The sequence below is a fragment of the Pleurodeles waltl genome, chromosome 6 (genome assembly GCF_031143425.1).
Source record: "Pleurodeles waltl isolate 20211129_DDA chromosome 6, aPleWal1.hap1.20221129, whole genome shotgun sequence".
In the NCBI taxonomy this organism is placed as follows: domain Eukaryota; kingdom Metazoa; phylum Chordata; class Amphibia; order Caudata; family Salamandridae; genus Pleurodeles; species Pleurodeles waltl.
Window position 1 is genome coordinate 1,259,561,036 of NC_090445.1, and position 23,365 is coordinate 1,259,584,400.

The following is a 23,365-nucleotide window of genomic DNA, read 5'->3' on the forward strand; positions in this document are numbered from 1 at the left end:
GTAGGTGGAGTGCCATAGAACGTGAAGCGTTTGCTGTGGTCTGGGCACTGAAGAAGCTAAGACCCTACTTGTTTGGGACTCACTTCCGAGTTCAGACCGACCACAGACCCCTCAGATGGTTAATGCAGATGAGGGGTGAGAACCCAAAACTGTTGAGGTGGTCCATTTCCCTACAGGGGATGGACTTTACGGTGGAACATCGACCCGGTACAGAGCACGCCAATGCTGATGGTCTGTCCAGGTTCTTCCGCCTTAGTGATGAGAACTCCCATGAGGTTGGGTAGTTGCTCCCCACTTTTAGCTGGGGGGGACACGTGTTAGACTTTTCATCCTTGGCGTGGTCTCCCTTAACTTTTTGCCTCTGTTCCCCGGGTTGTTGATGTGTGCTGGACTCTGATTTTGCTGTTTTTGTTACTCTGGGCACTTTACCACTGCTAACCAGTGCTAAAGTGCAAGTGCTCCTGTTTAAATTGTATGTAAGTGGTTCATCCATGATTGGCATATTTGAATTACTAGTAAGTCCCTAGTAATGTGCACTAGAGGTGCCAGGGCCTGTAAATCAAATGCTACTAGTGGGCCTGCAGCACTGGTTGTGCCACCCACATAAGTAGCTCTGTAATCATGTCTCAGACCTGCCCCTGCAGTGTCTGTATGTGTATTTTTACACTGTAAATTCGACTTGGCAAGTGTACCCACTTGCCAGGCCTAAACCTTCCCTTTCCTTACATGTAAGGCACCCCTAAGGTAGGCCCTAGGTAGCCCCAAGGGCAGGGTGCAGTGTATGGGTAAGGTAGGACATATAGTAATGTGGTTTATATGTCCTGACAGTGAAATACTGCCAATTTCGTTTTCACTGTTGCAAGGTCTGTCTCTCTCTCATAGGATAATATGGGGGCTACCTTTAAATATGATTAAAGTGTAGATTCCCCTAGAGAGTAGATGGACATGTGGAGTTTGGGATCCCTGAACTCACAATTTAAAAATACATCTTTTAGTAAAGTTGATTTTAAGATTGTGCGTTTGGAAATGCCACTTTTAGAAAGTGAGCATTTTCTTGCTTAAACCATTCTGTGACTCTGCCTGGTTTGTGGATTCCCTGTCTGGGTCAGTTTGACAGTTGGGTTGTTTTTCACCTCACACCAGACAGTGACACAAAGGGAGCTGGGGTGTGATCTGCATTTCCTGATTAGCCATCTCTGCTAGGAGGGAGGGGTGGAGTGGTCACTCTCATCTGAAAGGACTGTGCCTGCCTCTGACAATGCTGTCTCCAGCCCCCTGGTGTGTGTCTGAGGCCTTGCCTGGGCAAGGCAGGATTTCACAAGAAGGTGTGAGTCCCCTTTGAAGAAAGGTGACTTCAAAGACTAAAATGGGTATAAGAAGGGCACCCAAACTTACAAACTTCAGAAACACTTCTGGAACCAAGAGGAACCTCTGCCTGGAGAAGAGCTGATAGCTGAGGAAAACGTGCTGCCCTGCCTGTGACTGTGCTTTGTGGAGCTTTCCTGCAGTGCTGCTTCTGCCAGAGTAAGAGGGCAAAGACTGGACTTTGTGTGCCTTCCATCTTGAAGAAGAAATCTCCAAGGGCTTGATGTAGAGCTTGCCTCCTGTTGTTGAAGTCTCAGGGATAGCAAAGACTTCTTCCTGCCAGCACCTGGAGTCTCTGGAGAGACCCCTACTCTGCTCTGTGGTGCCCTTCCAGTCCCTGGGACCCTGAAAGGAGAGGCTGGCAGCCTAAGGACAAAAATACACGCACCGAGCGCCGTGCGGAGAAAAGATCGACGCGAATCTGATCGCGGCTGAGAAAACGACGCGACGCCGGTTCCGCAGCTGAGAAACGACGCCGCAGGAAACGCGACCGAAAAACCGACGCCCGGAGCAGGAGAAACGACGCGCAGCATCGCTGACGGAGGCTGAGAGATCGCACCCTGCGCCGCGGGACTTTCGGATCGTCGTGTGGCTGGCTTTTTCAACACGCACCGCCGTGCCGAGTTGTTTTCGACGCACACAGCCATGCAGTTTTACTTTCGACGCACACCGCCCGTGCAGGGTTATTTTTGACGCAAACCAGGTACATTTACACGCTAGCAGCGCTAGTGTGTTGTTACAACTACCTAAAGACTCTTTTTATTTTAAACCTTTAAAAAATCATAACTTGACTTGTGTATGTTGGATTTTTGTCGTTTTGGTCTTGTTTTGTCTAGATAAATATTTCCTATTTTTCTAAACTGGTGTTGTGTCATTTTGTAGTGTTTTCATTAAGTTACTGTGTGTGTTGGTACAAATACTTTACGCCCAGCACTCTGAGGTTAAGCCTACTGCTCTGCCAAGCTACCAAGGGGGTAAGCAGGGGTTAGCTGAGGGTGATTCTCTTTTATCCTAACTAGAGTGAGGGTCCTTGCTTGAACAGGGGGTAACCTGACTGTCAACCAGAGACCCCATTTCTAACAGTTTTTTAAAAAACGAAATTTTCACTGTATTTTGGCTAATTTCTTGGTCTCCTTCAGGGGAACCCACAAAGTCTGGGTACCTCTAGAATCCCTAGGATGTTGGAAGAAAAGGACGCAAATTTGGTGTGGGTAGCTTATGTGAACAAAAAGTTATGAGGGCCTAAGCGCGAACTTCTCCACATAGCCAAAAAAAGGCTTGGCACCTGAGGGGGAAAAGGCCTGGCAGCGAAGGGGTTAATACAGGTGTGATAAGTGTTAATAATAAACACATATGCATTACACATAAAAAAAACTTTAGAGTTAATTGAAATTTAATGATATACAGAAAATGCCCTAGACAAGCGGAAATGTGACATTAATACATTTATGAAATGTTTTAAGTTTAGGGGTGATATTGAATGTCCTTTTCTTGTAAACCCAATTGTTGCATTGTGTAATGCAATTATTACATTTTATTAGAATGATGTTGTTCAAATGTGTAATGCATATGTGTCTGATTAGATAGTTTAGGGACAGTGATCAAACACCCTGTATGGACACATTTTGAATTTAGGATTAATGTGATTTTTTGTGTGGGTGTCCATTAGCATGAAGGCAGCTTGGACCAAATTGGTAAATGGAAATGAGATATACAGGTGTGTTTCTTTAAAAGACTAATAATACCACATTACACATATGCATTGGACATTATTGTACTATTGCTTGCAAGTATTTATAACAAATGCATGAGTACAGAGCTAATGTACACAAAGATTTCCGATGATCACAGGTAAAAAAGTCACTTACCTTCAGTTCTGGTGACAAGTGGATTGATTTTCATTGTGGTCCAGTAACAACATAAAAAGAAGGACTTGTACGATTGTGTTCTTGGTGGCCATGGAAGTGAAAAATACAAAGAAGGTGTTTCAACTTTAGATGCCTTTTTTTCTGCCAACTCAGGTGTGGAGGTTTAACTGCCACAGTTATGTCGGCAGTAAGGCACATCACGATTGGCCTGGCAGTAAAACTGTCTGTGGTCCTGCCTCCAGCTGCTTTTGCCTATGGCACCATTAACGCAAGTGTAAAATTCTGGTGGTGATGGCAGCACCCTAACAGACATTCATCTGTGGGCTCACGAGCATCTGAATAAAGCTGGCTGACTGCCTAGTTGGCAGACGTATTATCCATTGGAAAAACAACAGCAGGATTAGATCCACCAAGATCTCAATCAGTCCCTAAACATATAAACAAGCAAATGAATGATGACAAGTTAATCTTTGAGAAAGGCCTCACACTGCACGCAAACACATTGCCATGTTTTTGGTAGATCTTGATCCGTTTGAGCTAGAAACAATTTATTTTTTGTTAAAATCTGCAGATTATGCAGTAGAAAATGGATTATATAGCAAATGCAGCAAATCCATAATTATGCAAAAAAACTGCACCCATAGAATCACATAATTCCAGAATTGCTGTGCCCCTGTCTAGAGAAATGAGAGTTAAATGTTTGTAAGCATCTATGTATCAAATTTATGCTTTCTCTGACTATCTAATTGAGAATTTATTTAAACCTGACAATTATTGCTTGGCTATGAATTTGATGAACCAATTTTTTTTTTTTAAATGTTAAGTTCAAGACTACATATACCTTAGGAAATACCTGGTACGAAATTAAACAACATTCCTAAACCCTGGATTTCTCATCTCAAACACCTCTAACATTTAACCCTAAACCCCTAAAAAACGTAAATTTAGAACGTAACACCAAGCAGGGATATGAGATTAGGAGTCATGTTTAGCAAATATATGATGAAATCCTATACTTACAATTAAGACCCCTTACTTTGGAACTAACGACCTATCAGGTTAAACCATTAATTTAATGCAACAACACCTGGTATATGGGGAAGTGCCTTGTACTATATTTAAATGTTATTACCATATTTACATTATATTATAGATTGATTAAATTGTTGCCTGATGATCTGTCTGAGTAGGCACTAACGTGCTCTAACTGGCTATCAGTAGGTGTTACAGAAAACCGAATTTCAGACATATACTGGCCTAAGAACTACAAGATTATTACTCCCACGTGTGTAAAGAGCCAAATGCATCGAACACTGCATATAACCCCAGACAAAATAAGTAAATGGTATAAACAAGTCAAGCTATGCCTGCAATGCATTTCACAGACTGCTGTTTTATTGCATGTATGTCACTTACCCAAATCCGAATGAATGAGTTTGAACAATTATTTTACTTTCTTTTGAAGCATATCGTGACATGAAGATTAAATTAGCCTTAAAGGAAAGGTGCTGTATGAATTCCAAAGGAAAATTACAGACTTGTACCTTTCTTGTGTCAACTTGGAAACCCTAGCGTTGTCTTGGTACCGTTAGATTTCGATGACTGGACTGAAAAGTTAGATCTTATTTTTATTGTACGCTTTTTAATGTATGTATAATGGGATGGGGGAAATAAGACAATGCTTGTATTCCACCAATCCAACCAGAGAAAAATAAACATCAAACTTTACCAACCATCTGCACTAATAACAGCAATAAGCAATCAAATATTCTCATTTAAAAACCTTTAGATCAGGGGTCTCCAACCTTTCTCTAGTAAAAGTTACTTGTGGTCAATGAAAATCTTCCCTAGCTACTAATATAATTAACTTTGTAGTACAGACCACATTAGACAAGATTATATTGGCAGGCATGCCATTCTAGACTATCAGTAGTGAAAGCCTCAATCTATAAGGCAGGATTACCAGCAATAATGATAAAAATGCTTTATTCATTTACAGTGCTTCTACTTGGGTAATGCAAAACAGACATAACATAATATCGCTGGCACCAAGGTAATAAGAAGGATTCCCAGCGCTGCATGATTTATCATTCAAATATTAGCTTTAAATATAACATGTGACTTAGTAAAGCGCATGTGCACACCAAAGGGTAAAGTGTTGTTGAAATAATAACATACGTTATCCAACTCAATAGTTGGAATTGTTGCATTGGACACTGAACTGGAAATATAATTGGAAATTCAACCATTTTTCTCCAAACATCAGCTTATTGGTTCTGAAAATATACACGTTTTCATCTCAAGTACACAATTTGAAAATTCGGTTTAAATATATTAATTTAACCAAGAAAGGTTTCTAATTTAGTAGGCTGGATTACATACTGGAGAGGTACTTACAGGTAGCTAGAAAACTACCAGTAGCTCACGAGCTACTCCTTCGAGAAGCCTGCTTTAGATAAAGTCTGGAGTATCAAACCCAAAAAATAAACGCACTGCAAAAAGATGAAATCCTACTGAAAATAAATTTGAAATCCCAATGCTGCTACTTGTATTGATAAAGCAAGTCTAAGTATAAAAGCAGGCTATTATAACTGAAAATTAGATATCACTTGCCTGCCTATGGAGCAGCATTAGAAAGGGAGAGTATGCAAGCTGCAGGGTTTTGCAGTGTTCTGGTGTACTTTCTATGTGGTCATTTTTCCCTCTACTACTTTTAAGTTGGCCATATGTAGTTGTGGAATTAAAATACTTTACCTACAATCTTAGCCTCCAGTCTAGAACAGGTTTGCTTTGAGCAATGTATGAGGGACTTTAGGATACCAAAAATTAACTTCAGGATCAAAAAGTCAACCCTTACCTTTACTTCTTGCTTTCATTTAAAATCTATTGTTTTTAAATATTAGTTGAAGGCGTGTTTCAGAGAACTCTTCCTGGAAAAACTGAAAGAAACTATTCCCTTCATTGTGGCCCCATCAATCGCTCAACAACCCCGCCCCCCATCCCAACACACACACAAACACTCAGTGACCTGTATGTAGGGTTTAGGAAAAAGGCTGTCGTCGAGTTTGTAAATGATGGGAATTGGAACACTAGCTCAAAGCAATGTAATTTCCCATGTACGTGCAGTGGGTCATGTAGGAAGAGCATGCAGGAAATGGACAGACAACACAACCAGCACACCCTGTACAATCAAAGATATTTTGAAACAACCCGTGGCGCTGTGTCATGACCTGTATAACCGAGAAGTGGGCTTGTCACTTTCACTCCTTATAATATTGTGAATCGAAAGGTCAGACAAGTATGCGCGAGTTGCGGTTCAGCATATGAAATGCACCTGTCTGTGTTGGTTTCATTTGTGTATTGTGTTTGACTGTGTTTGACAATCATTTCAGTCTAATTAGGCCTAACCATTATACGGGGGAATTACAAGCATGACACTCGAATGAGGATCAGCGTGGATCAAAATAGAAAATGGTGGGAAGGTAATCTGGGAACAAGAACCCTGCTGAAAATGTAGCTAAGGTATACACAGATGAATAGTGCAGAAGAAATGTATTTTGTAACTTTCCACAGATTTCATTGTTTTTGATTTTTATATGAAGGTGATGAGATTTAACTCAATGGTGAATGTGCCTCCGTTTGCTTGTGAACATTATGGACGTGTGATTGCTGGTGAACAAAAGGGAAAGGCGGTATACGCAACTCGTGGTCAATTTTTAATTAATAAAGGAGACAACACCAGTGCATTACAAAGTATTTCGACCCACTCAGTTCGTTAGGGAAGAACTGCATAAGGCTTATGTTTTGATGTGGGGCTGGACACCAGTGGCCGCATTATCTAAAATGCACACTTTCCCTGTTTGCGCCACACCTTTCACTAGATGAGTCCTATTAGAGATAATGGGGGTGATTCCGCCGCCCGCCGAAGTTCCCCCACCAAAATACTGCTCCGCGGTTGAAAGACCGCTGAGGGTAATTTGGGATTTGCCCTGGGCTGGCGGGCGGCCGCCAAAAGGCCGCCCGCCAGCCCAGGGCAAATCAGCCTTCCCATGAGGACGCCGGCTCAGAATTGAGCCGGCGTAGTGGGAAGGTGCGACGGGTGCAGTGGCACCCGTCGCGTATTTCAGTGTCTGCATAGCAGACACTGAAATACTTTGTGGGGCCCTCTTACGGGGGCCCCGCGGCACCCCCTACCGCCATCCTGTTCCTGGCGGGAGTCCCGCCAGGAACAGGATGGCGGTAGGGGGTGTCAGAATCCCCATGGCGGCGGAGCGCGCTCCGCCGCCATGGAGGATTCTGCAGGGCAGCGGGAAACCGGCAGGAGACCGCCGGTTTCCCGCATCTGACCGCGGCCGAACCGCCGCGGTCAGAATGCCCTGTGGGGCACCGCCGGTCTGTCGGCGGTGCTCCCGCCGACCCTGGCCGCCGGGGTCAGAATGACCCCCAATGTGCTGCCACCAGGACAGATGCAAATTTCAGGCTGCCCTGGGGACAGGTTAAGGTTATTAGTAAAAGCATGACTGGCTGGTCGATGCAAATGCTCCGTCTTTCATAGTGCAGGTGGCACCTGGCCTGTTTTTGAAGGCAGGTAGAAATTCCACTGCAGGCGTGTGCAATTAGTGACTACACCCACATTCTGGGAGTTGTGGGGGTGGATCCACTGGAGCCCTTTTCCTCCTTTCAGTGGGGACCCTCAAGGGCACACTAACAGCTCATGTGCCTCCTGGTGACCTCCTAGCCTCTGCGCCTTCTTGAATAACATGGGAAAGGAGAGAGGAGCTAAAATGTTTCCCTTATTAGCATTGGGCCATGCCTCTGTGCACACAAGGAATCACCCTATTAGGATTGCATCAATGCTGTATATTTGCTGGCATGATCTGTATTACAGAAGTGGCCGCACAAGTAGCTGCAGCACGTTTGGTAACACCAAAGTGCCCTGAGGGCACAGAACGAGAGTGCACACACAGGCATGCTTAGAATTGGTATAGACAAGTTATTAGTCAGTTACCCCTTTCCCTAACCCTTATGTTCTTGATCCTAAATGTACAGAATCCTGAATCCCCCCCTTATACCGATGTACAAGGCTTTGTTGTTTCCCAGACTGATCTCCACTATGCAATTATAAATGAAGGGTACAATATGAGATATGAATGATGCCCAACAACATTTTGTTTGATACAGGCTCTCATTATCTCTCACCCTGTGTTTAATATATTTTAACTATAGTTTTTCTGTATTTCATTGGTCCTACTAGTATTTACCAGCAGCATGCGCTGAAATATATTCCTTGGTACTAACTATATTGTCGTTTTCAACAAAGAATCATGGAAAAGTAGTGTGTGTTTAACAAATTAGTATTTGTAGTGAGTTCGTGCAAAAATAAACTGTTCAAACGACAACAGCCTTTTTTCCCTCAGATATATTTTCCATTGGTGGGTTCATTTGCCTTCTAGGAAGTTTTTAGTGTTGTGGTGTCTTGCCAGTGATGCATGACTTTTGTAATGGGTCTCTGTTAGAATTACATCCCTTTTGTCGTGAAATATTTCTTAGTGCTTCGCTTGCTGGTCTCAGATGAAATATCACTGTCTTTCTTCGCTTTTGAGGTTGATTGGTGGAGTTACACTAGGAAACTGGAAAGATGGCCTTTCTGAATACTCACTGCTTTTTAAATATTGGGTATTTGTGATTAGTCTGGCATCTTTACCTGCTGAGTTTTATAAAAAATGCAACACCATATGAAATCGAGCACATCAGCTTACAGAGGACTCACTGAGACAAAGGAAACGCTGAACAATGTTAACGGCAGAATGGCTTGCAATCTGGTAAGCTTACACTTCGGCAATCAAGGTTGTCACATTTCCAACAGATTCAATCTTGAGAAGACCAGACCTTCGTTATGTCAACATTAGGAAGAGCAATCAGTCAGAAACAGTCTGCATAAAAAACCTCTCTGGTGCTAACATCTTTCTGTGATGTTGACCTTTGCCGCCAGACAAGTCTGTTTTTCAGTCTTTAAGAACGTATTACAGAAACGCAATTTTAAAACTAGTATTGAAAATTTCGAGACAGGCTCTAAATCATATTAATTCCTATAAAATATTTCTATGTACTTTTTTTTCGATTTATTGAAATTCATCCATATTTTTAGTGGGTGAAATATTTAAGTTGCAGCTATCAAACTGTCCCATTTATTTAACTGAAAATTATGAACATACATTTTGTCTGTACAATTGTAATGTTTTTGTAGGCGTAGACAATAAAACAATACACTATCGACATACCAACAGTACCCTTGTAGCAGTAGCACGTTTGGACCTCTGCTGCTATCCAAGCGTCCTGATGAAATCCTACCCCTTTGTAAAATGTCGGACAAAAGAACGATTTCAGACTTTACATCAGGTGATCATCACAAAAAGCCTACAGGGAGAGGTTTTTGGATCAGCCTACAGGAGTATTTTCTATTTACCATCATTCTGTTGGATGTACTTTGTATTTCATTTGAGCTTCACACGCCCTTTTAGAGCTTATCAAGTGTATACTTTATTTTTTCATTCTCTTGTTTTTTTTTATTTTTTTATTTCATATCATCTGCCATTTAATCAACTTAATGTTCTAGTTTTGGGTGTGCCTGTGTTTAACAGTGTCACATTAACCAGATCAAAAATGTCAGCAAGGATGAAAATACTCAACGTTTAATTACAGGTTATTTGTTTCCTATCATGGTCTTAGCATAAAAAGATACTGCTTGGGACAGAATGATCTTGTACATGAATAGCTTCTGTGCATATGCATGAGATGGTTTCCTTCATAATGTGCTCGATCATAGATTGTGGTTTTAGCTGTGTGCATAGCATCATTTTCTGCACGGTGATGTGCAAGAGGGAAGTCTTCTTTTTTACGCTGTGTACTTTTATGCAAGATATGCTCTACTGTATGTGAAAATGTTGATCCTTTTATTTTGGTTCATGACGTTGTCACACTTCATCCAAACACCCTCTCATGATACAAGAATGGACCCTTGTGTTGATTGGATAGGTTAATATTAAACTCTGAGGCCTGTCCCTTCACTTCTGTCCAGAGCTAAGAGGAGTTGGTAGTTGGAATTTGTGTGACAACTCAGAGATATTTTCTTGGGTGACAAGGTTCTTTATCTCCCAAAGAAAGAAATTCGGCTGCGCGTCAGAAGTCCAACAAGACGCAGTTTTGCTAATTCTCTGAAAATTGTAAATATAGACATCTTGTAACTTTCTGAAAGTCCCTGCTGCCTTACACATACTCTTCTACAGAGACAGTTTCACAACCTAGCGCTAGATTGTTGCCCAGATTAAATGACATCCGCGTTCACTTTGTACATGTAGCTCTCCAGGGCTTGATGTTTTGGGGCTGTTTATCTCAACTATGCTCACTCCGTAGGCTTTGTTCTTTGTGGATTGTGTATGTGTGTACGCACATATCTGGGTATTTCCTATGGCAATATGAGACACTACTGTTTGTGTTATACCATTCATTCACCCAAAAGTATCACGTAGCAACATAACACTTGTTACATCAAACTATGGATTCACCTAAACAAATCAGACCTGTTTGCTTGCCAGTGCTTGTTTCATTTCTATTCACTGTCATTATTTAAATCTATTTGCTCATTACTGACTAGATGGCAAAACAATCGAAGACCAACTCTTTGTTTTTTCATATGTAAAATTAAATGCAGATAGGGGAACATATTGTTTGCATAAAATATGTTTTAAAAACTTGTAGCCTTTATGCTACACAAAGTCATTATTGTAGCAATATTGTTTGGCTAGTGAAAGAAACACCTGCAAGATTTTGCATATAGAAAGGACGGGTCAGCCCAGCATCTGTGCAAGGAACAAAAGACAATGGTTATTTATAGTTTGACATAGGCAAGATCTGGACATACACCCTAAATGTGGGAAAAGGACATCTAACAAATATTAAAGAACCCCATAGCGCCAACTCACTGGCCTGAGTAATATTTTCATATTATGTGAAGTATCGAAATATTTTTTATCAAAACCTATCATCAATGTGATTCCTTCATAACTGAAATACCGTGGGGAAAAATATGCCCTTTCAAAGTCCTTCAAATAACTTATTACAAAATGGCTAAGAGTTTATCCAAATCCAGTCTCCTATTAAAAATATAGCTCTGCCTTTGCATACCTGTTGCAAGAGTATTTACAAGTTTTATATTGGAAGAATTGGCATTATATCAGTTAAATTTAGTATTTGTGGAATAGTAGGTATAATATGAAAATAACTCTGAACCAGGTGCGTTATGAACTGGTGAGAAACTAAGCAACTAGATATGTTTTGAAATACAATGCTATGTCCTCTGGTTATGCCCAGTGCTTAATTTGTAAATAACAAGGTGCTGGTGTTGAAAGCCCTCCTAATAAACACGCGCCTGCTGCAATTAAATGTGCGAGCATGGAATACAGAGGCAACGTAATCCTGAAGTCACCTCGGGTCTCTTTAATCCATTTAAAGCCACTACCTGGATCTTCAGCTCACTCTTGCAGCTTTCTGCTTTTTCCATGTGTGATGCTTTTTCATTTTTCTCTTCTTCGGTTTTTCTTTTGCTCGCAGTAAATGCTTGAGGCAGAAAAATAAGTGCTGTCCCTCAAAAATAAGTTCCGGTGCAGAACAACAAGCACAAATTAAGCACTGGTTATGCCTGAATGGGTAGACTGGACATTTCATATATTTGAGATTGGTGCAAAGCACCAATAGTTTTTCCTTATTGATAAAGAACATTTGGAGCCTGTATTACTGAAAATGTCAGAGTTGTAACTGGAACTCCTGTCCATTTTTAGATCGAGTGTAAGCTTACGACCTCTTGTGTACTTTTAAGTATATTTTTTCTGTGGGCTTCCAGCTATTTGTTTTGTTAGTTTCCATGTCATTTAAAAATCTTTGCTTGCTAATGGTCAGTCATGCCTCTTTGTCCCTCCTTCCTCTGTGTGGGAGCAGAGACCAACTACTCTGTAATTACGCTTTGCTCTGTTTATCTGGTCTGACCTTAGCTATAAACAAGGCTATAAATGAGGCTGTTATCTTGGTCACATTTGGTCTTTATGGGCTCTATGCGTCCTCTCTCACCTGCCTGGTTCCCACCCTTCCTTGGATTTTTTTTTTTTACCAAGCGCGCCTGTTAGACCTGACAGCCTTAGGGTAGTCACCCCTAACTTTTTGCCTGCCTCCCTCCACTTTGTGGACACTGTTTTTGCTGTTTTTTTAGACTCTGCGCACTTTACCACTGCTAACCAGTGCTAAAGTGCATATGCTCTCTTCCTTAAAACATGGTAACCTTGAATCATACCTGATTGGACTATTAATTTACTTATAAGTCCCTAGTAAAGTGTACTTTATGTGCATAGGGCTGGTAAATTAAATGCTACTAGTGGGCCAGCAGCACTGGTTGTGCCACCCACTTAAGTATCCCCTTTTCCTTGTCTCAGGCCTGCCATTGCAAGGCCTGTGTGTGCAGTTTCACTGCCACCTCGACTTGGCATTTAAAAGTACTTGCCAAGCCTAGAACTCCCCTTTTTCTACATATAAGTCACCCTTAATGTGTGCCCTAGGTAACCCCTAGAGCAGGGTGCTGTGTGGGTAAAAGGCAGGACATGTACCTGTGTAGTGATATGTCCTGGTAGTGTAAAACTCCTAAATTCGTTTCTACACTACTGTGAGGCCTGCTCCCTTCATAGGCTAACATTGGGGCTGCCCTCATACACTGTTGAAGTGGCAGCTGCTGATCTGAAAGGAGCAGGAAGGTCATATTTAGTATGGCCAGAATGGTAATACAAAATCCTGCTGACTGGTGAAGTCGGATTTAGTATTACTATTCTAGAAATGCCACTTTTAGAAAGTGAGCATTTCTTTGCACTTAAATCCTTCTGTGCCTCACAATCCACGTCTGGCTGGGCTTGGTTGACAGCTCCTTGTGCATTCACTCAGACACACCCCAAACACCTGGCACTCAGCCTCACTTGCATACATCTGCATTTTGACTGGGTCTTCCTGGGCTGGGAGGGTGGAGGGCCTGCTCTCACACAAAGGACTGCCACACCCCCTACTGGGACCCTGGCAGACAGGATTGAACTGAAAGGGGACCTGGTGCACTTCTTAGCCACTCTTTTAAGTCTCCCCCACTTCAAAGGCACATTTGGGTATAAAACAGGGCCTCTGCCCTACCTCAGCAGACACTTGCTGGAGAAGAAACCTGAACCAGAAACGACATCCTGCCAAGAAGAACTGCCTGGCTGCTCAAAGGACTCACCTGTCTGCTTTCTACAAAGGACTGCTGCCTTGCTGTTGGCCTGCTGCCTTGCTGAACTCTTGTCTGGCTGTGAAAGTGCTCTCCAAGGGCTTGGATAGAGCTTGCCTCCTGTTCCCTGAAGTCTCAGGACCAAAAAGACTTCCCTCTTTCGCTTGGACGCTCCTTGCGCCGAAAATTTCGATGCACAGCTTGTTCCGCAGCGAGAAAAACGCCGCAGACCCAAGGTGATCGACGCAACGCTCTTGGGACGACCGAAAATCCGACGCAGTGCTTCGCAAGGACAACGCCGCCCGACCTCTAGAGGAGAAATCGACGCGACGCCTGCCGTGAGATCGTAATTTCGACGCGCAGCCCCGCAGAACGACACGCAGCCGGAAAACAAGCAGGAAAATCCACGGACAGACCCGGGACATCTGGTAATCCCAGCGATCCACGAAAAGAGACTGTCCGCGTGCCGGAAAACGACGCACGACTTCCCCGCGTGGAAAATAACGACGCAAGTCCATGTGTGCTGAGGAGAAATCGACGCACACACCCTTTTTCCACGCACCTCTTCTTTTGTGGCCCTCTGAGGAGATTTTTCCACGCTAAACCAGGTACTTGTGCTTGAAAGAGACTTTGTTTATATTCTAAAGACTTAAGACACTTTATATCACTTTTCAGTGATATCTCAACAATTTCCCATTGCAACTTTATTCTTTTTGACCTACAATTATCCTGATAAATATTATATATTTTTCTAAACACTTTGTGGTGTATTTTTGTGGTGCTATATGGTGGTATTGTATGATTTATTGCACAAATACTTTACACATTGCCTTCTAAGTTAAGCCTGACTGCTCGTACCAAGCTACCAGAGGGTGGGCACAGGATAATCTTGGATTGTGTGTGACTTACCCTGACTAGAGTGAGGGCTTTTGCTTGGACAGGGGGTAACCTGACTGCCAACCAAAAAACCCATTTCTAACAGTGCCTCCCTGGAGGATCACTTGTAATTGCTTATAGCATAGGCACCCAGCTCTACCAATGCTCCACAATCCTTAGAGACAGTGCCCACTTCTGCTCCATACTGGTATCCTACGCGCAGCTCCATCAGTGCACCTCAGTTCACACACTCCAAGCCCTCAACTGTGCCAATGCTAGAACCCCACACAAGCTGTCTGTCAGAGCACCTCAGTTCTTGTAGTCAGTACACACTTCTGCTCCAGCACTGAGACCTTGGGCGCAGCTCCATCAGTGCACCTCAGTTCACACACGCCAAGCCCTGGGTGCAGCTCCATCAGTGCACTACAGTTCACACACGCCAAGCCCTCAGTTATGCCAGTGCCAGGAAGCCCACACATGCTGTCTGCCAGAGCACCTCAGTTCTTCCAGTCAGTACACTCTGTTGCTCCAGTACTGGGACCTCAGGCACAGCTCCATCAGTGCACCTCAGTTCACATACTCCAAGCCCTCAGCAGTGCCAGTGCCAGGTAGCCCACACACGCTATCTGCCAAAGCACATCAGTTCTTACAGTCAGCACACTCTGCTCCTCCAGCACTGGGACCTTGGCCGCAGCTCCATCAGTGCACCTCAGTTCACACACTCCAAACCCTCAGCCATGCCAGTGCCAGGAAGCTATAACAGGCTGTCTGCCAGAGCACCTCAGTTCCCTCAAGTTAGTACACTCTGCTACTCCACTACTGTGTCCTTGGGAGCAGTTTCATCAGTGCACCTCAGTTCACACACTCCAAGCCCTCAGCTGCGCCAGTGCCAGAACCCCACACACTGTCTGCCAGAGCACATCCGTTTCTGAGCTTAGCTGTAAACAAGGCTATAAATCAGGCTGTTATCTTGATCACATTTGGTCTGCCAGCCTGTGGTCCCTGGTGCTGAGAGCAAGGGAGAATCGCTTGTAATTGCTTATAGCTTAGCCACCCAGAGCTTTTTACATCAGGGTCTACAAAAAAATTAGCAGTGTGTTATCTGCACACCACAAAATTGCTTTCATGATCTTTTCAGTAAACTTTGACTGCTTGACATTTCCTACTCTCTTAGTCAGGTGTGTCTAACCTTTCCTAATTAAACAATTCAGTGATGTTGCAAATTAACCTTCTAGACCCACTTTTGTCCCAACAAGCATGCAGGAACGTTGCCTCATCCAGAGGCCCGCCCCAGAAGTAACCTGATGTCACCTAGGAAACCTTTGTATGAGGTCCCTGCTCTTTCAGCTCTGGTACCCACATGGGGCTCAGCAATAGCACCTCCTTCCAAGCACTCAGTGCCCACTGTTGTTCCAGTGCCGGGCCCTTCACCCAGCTCTACCAGGGCTCCACAATCCTTAGTGACAGTGTCCACATCTGTTCCATACTGGGATTCCACTTGCAACTCCATCAGTGCACCTCAGTTCACACACTCCAAGCCCTCAACTGTGCCAGTGCCATAACTCCACATGCCGTCTGCCAGAACACTTCAGTTCTTACAATCAGTACACCCTCTGTTCTAGTACTGGGACCTCAGACGCAGCTCCATTACTGCACCTCAGTTCACACATTCCAAGCCCCTCAGCTGTGCCTGTTCCAGAACCCCACACACGCTGTCTGCCAGAGCACCTCAATTCTAACAGTCAGTACACACTGCTGTTCCAGTACTGGGACCTTGGGTGCATCCATCAGTGCACCTCAGTTCTTCCTCAGCGTGTCACTTCCTTTCCTATACTGGGACTCCGCTCACATACAGTTCCACTACCGCAGCTCATTTCTAATATTCTGTCCCACTGCCAAGCTAGTACTGGACCCAAAAGAGTAAAACACAGCTTAGCCAGTGCAACACAAGTTTAACATCCAACACCACTGTTGTTGGGAACCACCACAGCTCTGCTAGAAGCTACCAGTTCTAATTTTCAGTGCACATTTTTTCTCAGTACTAAGGCTTATACATACACACCCTTCAGGACTCATCGCTTCTGTGGTTCAGAGGCAATGTCACTTCCATGCTGGGCTCCACTCGCAGCTTCACCAGGGTACCTCCAGGCTAAAACTCAGAAACACTGGCACGCCAATACTAGGTTCCACATATAGCTCCATTAACATACCTCACCTCTGATCTTGTGTGCCCGTTACTATTCCAGTACTGCAGCCAACATACAACTCTGTCAGTGCACCTCAGCCCTAACCTGCAGCACCCCATTATTCCAATACCAAGAATTACACTCCATTTCTCATTCGTTACCCGCTGGCTTTCTGTTATTCCAGCACTGTGCCGGCCCACAGCTCTGTCAATACCCCCAATTCTGATCTGAAGCACCCCAATATTATTGTATTTGGGGTTCACATACAACTCTAATGCACCTCCTGCTGTTCTGCAGTGCCCCCTGCTGTTCAACACTCTGACTTCAGTTTGAGACGTGCAGAGCCAATTAAATCTATTCTTAGCTGCCATCTTTATTTGGGAGGGTCTGTTTCACCCATCTCACTCCGTTCATTCCTTTACTCTGTTTACTCTCAATGTTTTCTTTCTCCCCCACTTTTCTCTTTCAGCTCTTAAAAAGCAGTTTCGCTCTTTCTTTCAAATGTTTATTTCTAATCTCCCTTTCTTCATTTCTCTCTCCCTTTTGCAACCTCATCTTTCAAACTTGCTAAAACTTGGTTATTTCTTTAATTGTTTTGTTCCTCTCTTCTTTCTTCATCAGGCGTTCATTCTTTAACTATTTTTTTCTCTTCCCTTCATTCTTTCTTTGTCTTTTTTATTTGCTCTTTCCTTTGACTCGGTATGCATCCTTTCACTTTTTTTTACATCTTTCTTCCTTCCTTTCTCTGGTGTTTTTCTTATCTTTATCTGTCAATTCACTTTTACCATAAGTACGTCTTTTTCCCGTATCTGTGTGGAAGCCACAAGTTACTTGTCAGGGCCAGAAGTGTCAAAGTAGATTTCCCATTCTGTGACTGTGGGAAATGTGTCAGTACATACATGCCCTGGTTCTTTCGCTGCTTGTTTCTCTCATCTTCTCTCTTTTTTTCTCTACTGTTAAGTTTTCTTTCTTTTCACACTTCTTTCATAATTTTTTTTCGTTAGCATTCGTTCGCTAGCTTCCTTACTGTTTGTCTTTTATCTGACATGTTTGCTCTATTTCTGCTCCTAGTTGTGTTTTAATTTTCTCATTCCTTCTTTTCCTTCTTTCTTTTATTTCTTTGGAACCCCTTCATTTTCATCTTTTTTTCTGCTGTATTCATTTTGCTTCTCTTTTTCCGCCCCATCCGCTTTCTCCCATGAGGCCTAGTTATCAATGGAGCAACAGGTGCAGTGGCACCGGGTCAAGAAACCTACGGACCCCACTCAACTCTAATTACTGCTGTATTTTCCTACTGAAATTCCAGTCAACTATTTTCCTTTCCTACTCTAGGCCCATGACAACATTACTCCACCACTTGTCTTCTCTATCTTTACTCCAGACTCCCTCTTTCCTTTCACCCTCCAATCCCTCCCAAATTATATTTTTGATATGGTGTTTTGAGCATTACCCTCTAATGCCAAAAGTGTATTTCAGATAAAGGTTTATACGATAATTGTATACGTTTTAAGATAGAGGAAGAAGGTAAATGGAAGCGTTATGATTAAATGCTGGGCCACTGGAATTATATGATAGGAAAAGATGAAATTATGAGGCAGGGTTGACCAATTTATGTGGCCATAAAAGTCATGTTATGAATTTTCAATGCCAATAGATCTAACTCAAGAAAATGCGAGACCTATTGCATTCCAAATGCTTGTTGTATACTCCAGGCACCTCTGTATTACAGAACTGGCAGCAAATGTTCGTGCGGTCACTTCTGCAATATGAATCATGCAGGAACACACTTTGTAACCACACAATTTCAATAGAGTGTTTCCTAAATTATGCGTTTTCTGTCCCATGAACATGAAGCAATACCTTGAACTCTGGATTGTGCTTTATCATTAACGTGGGCACAGAGCTAATCAAGCTCTCAAAAAGCATACTGACTTTGTTCAACCAAGGATTGGGCACACAGGGGGTCATTTTGACCCCGGAGGGCGGCGGTCGCCGCCCGCCTGGAGGGAACCGCCATATGGCCGCTCCGCGGTCGAGAGACCGCGGAGGCCATTCTGGCTTTCCCGCTGGGCTGGCGGGCGACCGCCAGAAGGCCGCCCGCCAGCCCAGCGGGAAACCCCTCCCCACGAGGAAGCCGGCTCCGAATGGAGCCGGCGGAGTGGGCATGTGCGACGGGTGCAGTTTGCACCCGTCGCGTATTTCAGTGTCTGCTAGGCAGACACTGAAATACACAGTGGGGCCCTCTTACGGGGGCCCCTGCCGTGCCCATGCCATTGGCATGGGCACGGCAGGGGCCCCCAGGGGCCCCGCGGCACCCCCTACCGCCATCCTGTTCCTGGCGGGCGAACCGCCAGGAACAGGATGGCGGTAGGGGGTGTCAGAATCCCCCATGGCGGCGCAGCAAGCTGCGCCGCCATGGGGGATTCCAAGGGCAGCGGTAAACCGGCGGGAGACCGCCGGTTTACCCTTTCTGGCCGCGGCAGAAACGCCGCGGTCAGAATGCCCTTTGGAGCACCGCCGGTCTGTCGGCGGTGCTCCCGTGGCCGGTGACCCTGGCGGTCACCGGCCGCCAGGGTCTGAATCAGGCCCACAGTGTGTTATCAAGGAGATCATTTGGAAGGATGGGCTCCAAGAGTTCACCATGATCCTCCATAACTCCACAGGCAGGTGCAGTCACACACAGAACATCAGTCGTAAACCACCACTTAAGATGTTGTTTTCACTGTAGCACTATCCTCAGTACAGTCAAGTTTATACGTACAATGGGGATAGCACATTGTTTTCATAATCTAGCATTCCCTCTGCATTGTTCACACAGAAAGAAGCAGCGCATACCAGGACTATGTGCCAGTTAATGGTATATTTATATTTAACTATGGGAGAAGATGTTTTATTTTCCATTGGAGGATACAGGGCATCTCTGGCTGGATTACTATGCAAGTATCCAAGCAGCAAAGAAAATACATATGCCTTCCCCATGCACTGCTTATACCCTTTCAAATTACATCACTCACAGCAGGTTAAAGCATAGCATTCATAACAGGACTCATAACATATCGAATGACATAATTTATTATAACACTGTGCATGGTAGAGGGGCAGGTTAAAGTTAATTTAGTCTGCCTACTGAGTTCACAACACTGTGTATGGAAGTGCATGAGGTATATTAAGTTTTGGGTGGTGGGCAAATTGTAATTTCCAATATTTGGTTAGCTTAAGGTTTGTGTCCAAATAAATAATAAGGTTTTCCTAACTATAACTTATCCTGTACCTTTTGTTCTATCATTGAATGTCTATGTTTTTTATTGCCGTACATTTTCAATAATTTTTTATGGTGTGGAATAGGGTGGAGTAGAATGGCATAGAGTGGTGTGGAGCAGCATAGAGTAGACCGGAGAAGAGCAGCTTAGAGTGCAGTCAAGTGGAGTAATGCACTATAGAGTAGAGTGGCACCTGGTGCAGTGGCATTGAGTGCAGTGGTATATAGTGGTACAGAGCAGAATGCAGTAGAAAGGTTCAGAGTACAGTGCAGTGGCACAGAGTGGTGCACAGTACATTAGAGTGGTGTACAATGCAGTGGTACAGCATAGAGTGGCAGACAGTGCAGTGGTGCAGAGTGAAGTGGTGTACAAAAGAGTGGCATTGAGGGGAGTGGTGTGGTACAGAGTACAGTGGTGCACAGTGCAGGGGCATAGAGTGGTGCAGAGTACAGTAGAGTGAGATATAGTGTTCTGGGGTGTAGTGCAGTAGAGTACAGTGGTGTAGAGTACAATGATGTGAGGTGGCATAGAGTAGAGTGCAGTGGCATGCACTGCAGTGGCGTGCAGTGGTGCAGAGTAGAGTGGTGCTGAATGCAGTGGTGGAGAGTAGATTAGAGTGGCGTAAAGTATAGTGGCATAGAGTGGTGAAGTGTATTGTATAACTTGTCCCTCTACTCTCTAATTATTTTTTTTAACATTTTAAAGGTACCAAGGTACCCTCTCGATTTTTTCGAGAAAGTACTGCAGTACTTCACAAACCATTTATAAAATATATACAAATCAATAAAACTAATTTCACGTACCTCTACAGAGTTTGCTAAACTGCTTTATGTCTTCCTATACATTTTAATAACACTTATAATCTAGATTTCACATTAAAACCCAGAACAAAGACAAAGGGCCTCATTACAACCCTGATGGTCTAATGACTGCCAGGGTCGCAGTGGTAGTCCGAGCACCATATTACGACTGCGGTGGTAGCGGCGCGGTGGGACCGCCGCCACTGCCAGGTTACGATTTAACGTCAGCCTGGTGGTGCTGGTGGTCGTAACCCACCAGTAGCACTGCAGACAGCGTTGCCCTGTGCATTACGACCTCCTTTTCCGCCAGTGGTTTCATGGCAGTAGCACTGCCATGAAAATGCTGACAGAGACGAAGTGCAGGGGGCCCCACAGAGTCCCTGTACTGCCCATGCACTTGGCATGGGCAGTGCAAGGCCCCCCTGGACAGCCCTGTTGCAATGTTCACTTTCTGCTTTGCAGACAGTGAACATTGTGACGTATGCTGGTGAACCCTATGCACTACAGCATTGCCGCCAGCTCTATAATGAGCCGGAGACAATGCTGTAGATCATTTGCGGGTGGCCCAGTGAGTGGAAACTGAGTTTCTGCCTACAGGGCCAGCGGGAAACTCGTAATGGGCCCGGCATGAAGGCTGCCACACTGGTGGAAACCTACCCGTTGGGACTTCGGCGGACAGGCTTTTCTGTCCACCAAAGTCATAATGAGGCCCAAAGTGTGGTCTAGACAATGCGGTTGCCTTTTTTTTTGTTAAGGCTTTCATTAACCAATAACATTGTGTTTTGTCATCACCATGTACTGCTGTATGTCAAAAAGGTAAAGCCGTCACTGGATAGTTAGGATCATGAGGCCATACGTACGAACACTTTTTCCCATAGACACAGAACGGGTAAAAACCTTTGCTACACCTGGCCCATGTTTCCATAGGAAATGCCCTTTTTACAGTGCTAATAGCTTTGGCACCATTAAACGAATCTCCATGAAGCTTTCCACAGAAGTGCTACATTTTGACTAGTTTGCACGTGGAAAGTTTCAGGGTGATCATTCAAAGTGGGGACCAAGGAAAGGAAGGGGTGCCTAAAACAAATTTTACCCATTAATTGTTCTATAGAAATTTAGACACAGCTACAGCCCAAACCGCTAAATGGACTTACACCAAATTAGACAGAAAGCTCGATCTTGGTCCAGAAACAGTACTTTTTGGAGTAAATCGGTTTAGTAGTTTTGAAAAATTAAACTTAAAAAAGTTGCATTTATCAAGCAACGGAGTTGGCAGATCTCATCCTGAGATCTGAATGGCTGCCACCACCTGAGCCAGGAAGTGGTGGCAGCCATCATAGAACTTGGGACCCGGTCCTGAGTCCTAAATAAAAAACATAAAAAAGATAATGTCATCTTAGAGAGGTGGTGGGCTCTTTTAAAATAAAGGGGAAGGGGGCCACCTAGCCCCTTCTCTCTGAGCCATACAATGACCCTGAGGGCCTCATTACCCCCAGGATCGGCTCACTAATGGTGGCCCAAGGTCCCCAAACCCCGGAACACCTTCTATTTCCCTGCCCGTGGGCAGGGTAAGTACACATGTTTTCCCACTGGTTAGGAGCGCAAAGCTGCTTCTGCCCATAGGAGAACAAAGCATTTCCAGGCCCAAGAATACAGGCAGGGAAATGCTTTGTTCTTCCTCTGGGTGGCAGCAGTTTTGGTTGCTCCCACCCTATGGAAGCAAAAAAAGCAACATCACCCGCACTTCACATCAAGAACTGAACTCTAGGGTGCCCCAGGTGGGCACAGGAGCATGCGATTAAAAAAGGTAAAAGGGCAGAGACTAGTTGCTGCATGCCCCAGAGCACAGCACTTAAGAAAAAATCATGCCAGCTCCTGCACAAGAAGGGAGCTTGCCCTGGCTCTGCAGTTCCCTTCATGGAAAAAGCTGTGGTGTGCCAGGCAATATATATAAAAAAATACTTTATATCTTTACAAGCATGAAGCTGACGGGGCTTTGGGGGCCCTGGGGATACCTCCACGGATCCTAAGAATTACAGTGATGTGGGGTGCCCCAGAGGGGTACTGGGGCACCCTGTAGATAAAGAAAATGCTGGCTTCTGCTTGGCCCCATGAAATGAGACCGCTTGCAGGGAACCGGTGGGGCAGTGGGGACCCTGGATCTCCCCCTTGCAGCAACTTATTAAAAAAACAGTGTGTGTCCCAGGTGGGGCTGAGGCTCCCATAAGAAATATTTTTAAAAAGGCAAAACGTGAATAATAACTGAACGGCCACAGCCGCTCAGTTATTATTCACTGCTTCTTGAAGGAGCACCCCATAATGCCCTGGGAGGGCTATTTACATATATTTTGTTTATGGTGATGTCCCTAGGCTAGTCAGGTACATCACCAAACTGTTTTTAATGTTGTGGAGTGTGGCTGTATGGACTACGGCAGCCCACCACCAACACTAAAAAAAAACACATGTCTCTTGGGTAATTAAAACCATGACCCCAGGAGAATTTACCATATCATTCAAAAGACACTTCCCAGGCTGGAGCTTTTTGCTCTACTGCTAGGATTGCATTTCAACATAGGGGCTGGTTGTATGGTTGCATTTTATGTGTTAAAGATGTATTACATAAAATGCAATGCACTGATGTGGGTATTTTGACCATTGCATTTTATGGGTTGTAAAATGTTAAAAGGTAAGACAGAGACATATTTGTTTTATTTCTTTT